Here is a 10,084-nt window from a genome sequence, read left to right on the forward strand (position 1 = left end):
CCAKCGTAGTAGTGACTACCGAACAGCACCCTGACTCACCTATTGCTGCTCTTTTGACCCTATGATCACTCGGCTACACAGCTGATGCCCCCGGACTGTTTCAATAACACGGTACCTCGCTTTGTTTACCTGCCAGCCCCAGCCTCGAACTCAGGTACTGTATGTACCTAACTGACCCGCCCTGCCCATTCATCGCCATTTACCCGTTGTTGTCTTAGCTCTCCTGATCAACACCTGTGATTGCTTTATGCCTCTCTCAAATGCCAATATGCCTTGTCTACTGCTGTCTTGGCTAGTTTTTGTTTCATTTCACTGTAGAGCCCTCAGTCCCGCTCAAAATGCTTTAGATAGCTCTTTCGTCCTACCCCACACACATGCGGAGACCTCACCTAGGTTAACTGATGCCTCCAGAGTCAAAACGTCTCTCATCGTCACCCAACGCATAGGTTTACCTCCACTGTCCTCACATTCTACCATACCCTTGTCTGTACATTCTACCACACCCAGAAATCTGCTCCTTTTATTCTCTGTCCYCAACACACTAGACRACCAGTTCTTACAGCCTTTAGCCGTACCATTATCCTACTCCTCCTCTGTTCCTCTGGTRATGTAGAGGTTAACCCAGGCCCTGTAGGCCCCAGTTCCACTTCTATTCCCCAGGCGCTATCATTTGTTGACTTCTGTAACCGTAAAAGCCTTGGTTTCATGCATGTTAACATCAGAAGCCTCCTCCCTAAGTTTTTGTTTTTCACTGCTTCAGCACACTCCGCCAACCCTGATGTCCTAGCCATGTCTGATTCCTGGCTTAGAAAGGCCACCAAATATTATGACATTTCCATCCCCAACTACAACATTTCCTACCAAGATAGAACTGCCAAAGGGGGTGGAGTTGCAATCTACTGCAGAGACAGCCTGCAGAGTTCTGTCATACTATCCAGGTCTGTGGCCAAACAGTTCGAGCTTCTACTTTTGAARATCCACCTTTCCAGAAATAGGTATCTCACTGTTGCCACTTGTTATAGACCCCCCTCAGCCCCCAGCTGTGCCCTGGACACCATATGTGAATTAATCGGCCCCATTTATCTTCAGAGTTTGTACTGTTAGGCGACCCAAACTGGGATATGCTTAACACCTCGGCCGTCCTACAATCTAAACTAGATGCCTTCAATCTCACACAATTTATCATGGAACCTACCAGGTACAACCCTAAATCCATAAACGCGGGCACCCTCTTAGATATCATCCTGACCAACCTGCCCTCTAAATACACTTCTGCTGTCTTCAACCAGGATCTCAGCGATCACTGCCTCATTGCTTGCGTCCGTAATGGGTCCGCGGTCAAACGACCACCCCTCATCACTGTCAAACGCTCCCTAAAACACTTCAGCCAGAGCAGCTTACAGATCATTGCACCTGTACATAGCCCATCTGTAAACAGCCCACCCAACTACCTCATCCCCATATAGTTTTTTTCCTCCTTTGCACCCCAGTATCTCTACTTGCACATTCATCTTCTGCACATCTATCACTCCAGTGTTTAATTGCTAAATTTTCATTATTTTGCCACTTATTATTATTATTATTGCCACTTATTATTTTGCCACATTATTTTGCCACTATTTTCATTATTTTGCCACTACACCTATTTATTGCCTTAACTCCCTAATCTTACTTCATTTGCACACACTGTATATAGACTTTTCTGTTGTGTTTTTGACTGTACGTTTGTTTATTCCATGTGTAACTCTGTKTTGTTTGTGTCGCACTGCTTTGCTTTATCTTGGCCAGGTTGCAGTTGTAAATGAGAACTTGTTCTCAACTGGCCTACCTGGTTAAATAAAGGTGAAATAAAAAAGATTGTGACGGGGCATAAGACGAGGGTGTGTCTTTTAAGTGTTKGGACCGCAACCAAGGTATCCCCCTTTYCCTTTTTGTTTTGAGATCAGAGCGAGAGCTGCATGTAGCCMCGTGTGCACATTTTGTTCATATCCTTTGCTAGTTAGTGAGTTATTAGCCCAGTTATAAATCATTTGTAGTCAGCAGTAGGGAAGTGAGTGCTTCCTACAAGAGCACAAAACATACATTTCTAGACATCTTTGAAAAGCTAGTCAGGTAAAGAGTTTTTTTTTTGTCTTAAATGGGCGGTGTTGTATTTTTAGACAGGCTGAGTGGAAAAAATATCTCCTGGTCCGACGAATCCCGGTTCCTGTTGCGTCATGCTGATGGCAGTCAGGGTTTGGCGTAAACCGCAATGAATCCAACAGGAGTCCATTGATCCGTGGCAGTGGTTTAACCTTCTGGTGTGGTAAATGTTTTTCTGGCACACGTTAGGACATTTGATAAAAATTGAGCAATGATTGAACGCCACAGCGTATCTGAACATTGTTGCTGGCCAGGTGCAACCATTCAGGCTGTTCTGGAGGTGAAGGGGGGTCCGACCTGGTACTAGATGGGTTTACCTAACAAAAAGCCAATGGGTCAGTTTGTGCACAACTCAGATCCGTCACCCTCCCTCTGGCTATAGATACGGGTACATTTAACAGAGTGCCTGAAGAGGTGACAATTTGCCGACTGTGTGATCTAGTTTTTTGCCSTCTGTATGGCGATCTGAGACGTTATTTTTTTGTTAATTTCTGGTGCTAACCCTAAAGTATTCTGGTTAAGAGACGAGCAGAGGTGTAACTTTTGTTTCAGTGTTTGAGATTGCATCGTTTGTTCACAATGCCTGGAGGAGAAGGAGAAATGTACTGTTTGTGGCTGTACGATTATTGTATATTTGTAGAATTTGTGAAAAACAAAAAACATGTTTTGAGTACAAGGAAATTGGTACTATTGTTTAGTAGTAGGTGTATGACACTTAAATAAATCATATCAATCAATAATACCCCAGRTCAGGGTCCCTGGAGGTTAGTGGCCATCTGCTCTGTCCTTTGATTATCTCATGACAAATTGGCTGCCTGGGGTAGAAAGGCCTGGGTCCTGTTCAGTAGGGCACACTGTAGCAAAACGTTTCACAAAGGAAAATTGAAACTACACTTGTTCTAATTGGACAAGTTCCGGTAGCACTTTAGCGGTTAAGAGAGTCGGGCCAGTAACCGAAATGTCACTGTTTCGAATCTCCGAGCCGGCAAGTTGGAAAAATCTGCCGTTCTTCCCATGAGCAAGGCAGTTAACCGCCAACAATAACTGCTCCCTGGGAGCCAATAACTTGGATATCGATTAAAGCAGCCCCGCATCTCTCTGATTCGGAGGGGTTCGGTTAAATGTGGAAGACCCATTTTGGTTGAATGCATTCAGTTGTGCAACTGACTAGGTATCCCCCTTTCCTTTCCACTCTCACTCAGTTTCAAAATGTTTCTCCCTACTGAACAAGACCCAGCTCGGAGGGCTGCTCACTGTTTAAAGGCACTGTTCGTTGAGGTGACGAAAGAGTTAAGATGCAAGAACGGCGTGAGTGGAGCCGGTGCTGGAGCCGTCTCTAAACATGTGCCGCTGTCCTGGCTAGTGGCTACTACTGCAGTCCGTGAAGTATCAGACAGTGGAGGGACGACCGGGAACGGTGTGCCGGTAACAGGACGGTGAGACTTCGCATGGACTGTTAGTCCATATATCACATAAATTATTGACTGTGCTGCATCCGGTGGGACCACCGCAGCGACAATATTACGGTAAGATGTTTAGGTTTTAATAATTTTTGTTACACTTTAAATTAATGTACTTGAAACCGGACAGGACATTGTGCAAGACTGTACTTTTTTCATCACTACAGTAATTAATATTTATTTGACTGAAATCTCCTCTTGCAAAACGACCCGAGGATAATATGGGTATGCAGCAGTGACATATTGAACCAAATGAATGAAATGTAGCCAAATAAAATATGGGCCAGCTTGTGTCCGCGGTTCGCTGTCATTTTTTTCTCTGTCCAATTTATTTTACAACACTGCAATCATCACGGACAAGACAATTCATGTTTATCTATAAGGATTATAACCAGAGTTTCCCCCGATATTTCCAGTTTCTTCAGATAATATTCGCACATGTTTATTCTCACACTGATTTTAAAGGAACAGTTTGTCGCATTGGCATAATGTAGTGTAGCCTAAAAGAAATGGACACAAAGCCATCGTCAGCAATCAATATTTTGATTTGGGGGAGTACTCAGTAGGGTATGCCACCGTAGCCTATTTGTGTCATGTCATCGACATTTCCCCCACTATCAGCTAGGCTTTGTGAGTTTGCCAATGCAGCGTTTAGAACCGGGACAGGAGAGATGGAGAATCTTGCATCCGCGCAGTAATGCTGCAGTCTCCCCTCCCCCTCGTTCACAAGCCTGGTCAAGGTGTCGTGGCCAACCCTTCTTCTTCCTCTTTTAATTTGAGTGTCCAAGATTCCTAATCCCATGGATATTAACCATGTCACAGGTTGGAGGGCTTAGTTTTTGAACTCCACATACCAGGGTCTTTCAGGGTCCCTGAACTCAATGACACAGAGAGAGGGAGAGAGCTAGAGATAGGGGGCGGGGCCACAGGCTAGTAATTCATTTTACTGAATTAATTTCCACACAGCACAGTAGCCTACCAAATAACCAAATCGCATCCACATTTTCGCATCAAACTTTGCATACTCTTTTAGTCATATAAAGTTTTTTAAAAACATTATTATATATACCACAACAGAGCATGAAAACGAATGAGCGCATGCTGCAGCACCAGAGACGTTTAGATTTCTATACAGACTATTGTTAAAAAAGAGGATAGTCTAAGTTTGGAAAAGTTGTCCATCAAGTGTAAAAATGTAGAGCAACAGAACCGGTTACAACTGAAGTATCTGATCGTCAATGAATTGGAGAAAAAGCCATTAATTGATTAACACAGCAGGCACATATCATCAGGTGTGCACTTGTAATTTATTTTTCATTTGGCAACTATCATTTTCTAATTCATTCTATTTTATTCCATTTTATTGTTGTTACAAAACAGATTTGTGTTGACTGTGGTTCAATAAGAGCATCTGCTAGGCTAAATGAACAAGCTAGGCATGCATAGCTCACCACATGATCCTCAAACCAAAGACTGGCCAGACTCATGTTTCTTAAAGTGAATTCAAAGGCAAATAAGACATTTTTCGTTTCATTGATATTTAACTCTAAGTAGTTATTTTGTAAAAAAATAATGTACAGCTTAAATGCTCAATTATAGGCATGTTTGTTAAAGTGCTGTTGTTGATGTGTTGTTGTTGAAGTGTGTTGTTGATGCTGTTGTTGATGTGCTGTTGTTGATGTGTTGTTGTTAAAGTGCTGTTGTTGATGTGTTGTTGTTGATGTGTTGTTGTTAAAGTGCTGTTGTTGATGTGTTGTTGTTGAAGGCTGTTGTTGATGTGTTGTTTGTTAAAGTGCTGTTGTTGATGTGTTGTTGTTGATGTGTTGTTGTTGATTGTGCTGTTGTTTGATGTGTTGTTGTTAAATGTGCTGTTGTTGATGTGTTGTTGTTTGATGTGTTGTTGTTAAGTGCTGTTGTTATGTTGTTGGTGTTGTTGATGTGTTGTTGTTGATGTGTTGTTGTTGATGTGTTGTTGTTGATGTGGTTGTTGTGAAGTGCTGTTGTTGATGTGTTGTTTGATGATGTGTTGTTGTTGATGTTGTTGCTGTTGTTGATGTGCTGTTGTTTGATGTGTTGTTGATGTGTTGTTGTTGATGTGTTGTTGTTGAAGTGCTGTTGTTGATGTGTTGTTGTTGATATGTTGTTCGTTGATGTGTTGTTGAAATGCTGAGTGCTCCTGACACCCTGTAGCGTGTCACAAATGTTTCACAATTGAATTCTTAAATAGCATTGAAATAATAATATAGCCTAAATATTTAATTTTAGGCTACCTTGCTTGCTTCTGACAGATTTAGAGTTAGTATGTTGTTTAATAGCCTGTTGAAATGGCGAACCTCAATTGATAGTGACAGAATCCTTACTTCCCTAGTAAAGTCATTTTTTTGTCTCCTCCTCAGCTACAGAAGGTTGTAGCGCAGCTTCTGAATGTCATAGAGACAAACCAAATATATCCCATATGCATCGGAGTCACGGCATTTTCCATCCAGCATCCTTATAGATCCCTTTATATAATCAGTTCAATTTTTTTTTAAAATCTTAAGTTAACAAAGAGTAGGCCTATGCTTTTAGCCATTTTCTTTAACAAAAGCCACAATACCCTCACATACCCACTCAATTGGAGCCCTGGTTTTATCTTAACACACCAAGCCCTTCACTGACACTGAGATATTTAAGGAGTTCTTTGTGACTGAAGGAATTGGCTGACAAAATCTATGGACAGTAGCCTATAATTTAGTCTTTCAAACAGGTAGGCCTACCTTTTATTTAATAGGAAGAAATAGGCTCMAACACAAAGCCCTCTAGTTGTTAGTAGCCTAAAGTCTAATTCAAATTAGACTGTTTTAAATGAATTAGGTCTTCTCGAATTAGCCTACTTTCAGCACCCATGTGCTGTCCATCTCTGTGGCTTCCGCTTCATAGTAATGTATGTAAATTACTTGAATATGGTTTATTTGTGAGTTCAATAACTCTGATAAATAGCTTCATTATGGGCAATGAAACATTATTTTTATTAAAATAAATTCTACCAATAGTAAGCTCACCTCCGGTCCTCCTTCTCCTCTTCACGCTCTCCCTCTCAAGCTGAAGAGGACATCAGWAGGCCTAGTCATTGCACACAGATATTGCATTATTGGTTGACAAATTGACTCGSCTCCTGAAGTGCCACGATACACAGCACRGTCATTGGTTAGGCAGCACAAAAAGGGTTTACATCAGCAAGAGCAGGGCATGCCAGGGCTCATGATTGGGATAGCCTATCCATTGCAGTGTGTAATGCCCGGGAAGGAAGTATACTTCTTTGAGTATGCGCTTCACATAGTCTAGGCCTACATTATTGGCGAGCCTTTCTCAAACTTTTGTACCAGGGACACCCCAGAGGTGTCTTCAATAGCCTGTCTGTTGCGATATTTAGATTTTGTTGCAGCAAGAGATGAGAAGCTGGTCTCACATACAGGGYATTCGGAAAGTATTCAGACCCCTTGACTTTTGTTCCACATTTTGTTACTTTACAGCCTTATTCTGAAATTGATTAAATAGTTTTTTTCCCTTCACCACTCTACACACAATACCCCAAAATGACAAAGAAAAAACTGGTTTTTAGAAATGTTAGCACATTTCTAAAATAAAAAAACGGAAAAAACACATTTACATAAGTATTCAAACTCTTTACTTAGTACTTTGTTGAAGCACCTTTGGCAGCRTTTACAGCCTTCAGTCTTCTTGGGTATGAGCTACAAGCTTGGCACACCTGTATTTGGGGAGCTATTTTCAGGTAACTCCAGAGATGTTCGATTGGTTTSAAGTCCGGGCTCTGGCTGGGCCACTCAAGGACATTCAGAGACTTGTCCAGAAGCCACTTCTGCATTGTCTGTGTCCTTAAGGTCGTTGTCCTGTTGGATGGTGAACATTCGCCGCAGTCTGAGGTCCTGAGTGCTCTGGAGCAGGTTTTCATCAAAGATCTTTCTGTATTTTATGCCTTTCATCTTTCCCTCGATCCTGACTAGTCTCCCAGTACCAGCTGCTGAAAAACATCCTCACAGCATGATGCTGCCACCACCATGCTTCACCGTAGGGATGGTACCAGGTTTCCTCCAGACTTGACGTTTGGCATTCAGGCCATATAGTGGTTTTATCAGACCAGAGCATCTTGTTTCTCATGGTCTGAGTCCCAAGGGGGCAGTCATGTGCCTTTTACTGAAGATTGGATTCCGTCTGGCCACTCTACCATAAAAGCCTGATTTGTGGAGTGCTGCAGAGATGGTTGTCCTTCAGGAAGGTTCTCYCATCTCCACAGAAGAACTCTGGAGCTCTGTCAGAGTGACCATTGGGTTCTTGGTCACCTCCCTGACCAAGGCGCTTCTCCCCCGATTGCTCAGTTTGGCCGGGCGGCCAGCTCGAGGAAGAGTCTTGATGGTTCCAAACTTCTTCCATGTAAAAATGATGGAGGCCACTGTGTTCTAGGGGACCTTCAATGCTGCAGAAATATTTTGGTAACCTTCCCCAGATCTGTGTCTCAACATAATCCTGTCTTGGAGCTCTATGGACAATTCCTTTGACCTCATGGCTTGGTGTTTGCTCTGATATGCACTGTCAAATCAAATCAAATCATCAAATCTATTTTTAAAGCCCTTCTTACATCAACTGATGTCACAATGTGCTGTACAGAAACCCAGCCTAAAACCCCAAACAGCAAGCAATGCAGGTGTAGAAGCACGGTGGCTAGGAAACACTCCCTAGAAAGGCCAGAACCTAGGAAGAAACCTAGAGAGGAACCAGGCTATGAGGGGTGGCCAGTCCTCTTCTAGCTGTGCCAGGTGGAGATTATAACAGAACATGGCCAAGATGTTCAAATGTTCATAGATGACCAGCAGGGTCAATAATAATAATCACAGTGGTTGTCGAGGGTGCAACAAGTCAACACCTCAGGAGTAAATGTCAGTTGGCTTTTTCATAGCTGATCATTCATAGTATCTCTACCACTCCTGCTGTCTCTAGAGAGTTGAAACAGCAGGTCTGGGACAGGTAGCACGTCCGGTGAACAGGTCAGAGTTCCATAGCCGCAGGCAGAACAGTTGAAACTGGAGCAGCAGCACGGCCAGGTGGACTGGGGACAGCAAGGAGTCATCAGGTCAGGTAGTCCTGAGGCATGGTCCTAGGGCTCAGGTCCTCAGAGAGAGAAAGAAAGAAAGAGAGAAAGAGAAAGAAAGAGAGAAAAAGAGAGAGAGAATTAGAGAGAGCATACTTAAACTCACACAGGACACCGGATAAGACAGGAGAAATACTCCAGATATAACAGACTGACCCTAGCTCCCCGACACATAAACTACTGCAGCATAAATACTGGAGACTAAGGCAGGAGGGGTCGGGAGACACTGTGGCCCCGTCCGACGATACCCCCCGGACAGGGCCAAACAGGCAGGATATAACCCCACCCACTTGCCAAAGCACAGCCCCCACACCACTAGAGGGATATCTTCAACCACTAACTTACCATCCTGAGACAAGGTGGCACAACCCAAGGGGGGGCGCCAACCCGGAGCTGTCAACTGTGGGACCTTTATATAGACAGGTGTGTGCCTTTCCAAATCATGTCCAATCCATTTTAGARTAAGGCTGTAACGTAACAAAATGTAGAGAAGGAGAAGGGGTCTGAATACTTTCCAAATGCATTGTAAGTAGGTAGAATGAAAGAKGATTAACGTCTTCACAGCCATCTCGTCGAGTTGCGGGTATTCTCTGCTTCTGAACAGCCAGAATKTGGACAGGCGCATCTCATTCAAATGAGCGGCAGGCCTTGGTCATTGGACAGGGTGAAGGGATTACACATCCACTGCTTTCCCGGGCGTGGATCAGGTTGTGAAGGGAAGTAATCCTCGAATTTGAGCAGAGTTTGGCTCAGATGTGACCTCATCAATTTACAAATGTGATCCATGTCTACATAACCCACGTCAGCCAGAATTGAGAATAGGGGGAGCATATCGAAAATTATTCTATCCTCTCGGGCTCTCCAGATGCCCAGTTTTTTTCATGAAATCAGCAATTTTATTGTTTGCTTGGAAATTGTCACTTGCGCATCCCTGCATGGATAGGTTGAGCAGCAGTCTCGTCGGTAGACTTTACAGATCCCGGTATAACGGTCCCRTCATAATCCATCTCCCATYATGTACTCATTCAGAACACAGAATATTTCACCTGCATTTGTATTCTGAGGCAATTCTTTACAACAAAGACATTTTTCATGTAGCGAATATATATACAAGAAGCGGCATTTGAAACGTCAGTCGTCTCATCTAATTGGAAGGMAAACCAATTTGATGTGCGGGCTCTGTCTAAAACCTGCATGTGATTCAATAATATCCTGGATTATACCATTGACAGTGTCGTTGGAAAGTGGGATTTCACTGATCTTTGTAACAGCAGTTGGGCCTAAAACCTATCGGCAAGCATCCACGACTGAGGGCATGACCAGCTTTTCAACTATA

The 10,084-nt window shown here is 43.2% G+C and overlaps 1 protein-coding gene across 1 annotated transcript in view; it reads left to right on the forward strand.

Moving 5' to 3' along the window:
* The first annotated feature begins 3,430 nt into the window (after positions 1 to 3,430).
* LOC111963054 (transmembrane protein 229B-like) overlaps positions 3,431 to 10,084 on the forward strand; it is a 33,574-nt gene continuing 26,920 nt past the window's right edge. The window contains exon 1 of the mRNA XM_070443432.1: positions 3,431 to 3,668. The gene's annotated coding sequence lies outside the window, so the exon portion shown is untranslated. The remainder of the gene's footprint in view (positions 3,669 to 10,084) is intronic.

This window comes from Salvelinus sp. IW2-2015, linkage group LG4q.2 (genome assembly GCF_002910315.2).
Source record: "Salvelinus sp. IW2-2015 linkage group LG4q.2, ASM291031v2, whole genome shotgun sequence".
NCBI classification, from domain to species: Eukaryota; Metazoa; Chordata; class Actinopteri; order Salmoniformes; family Salmonidae; genus Salvelinus; species Salvelinus sp. IW2-2015.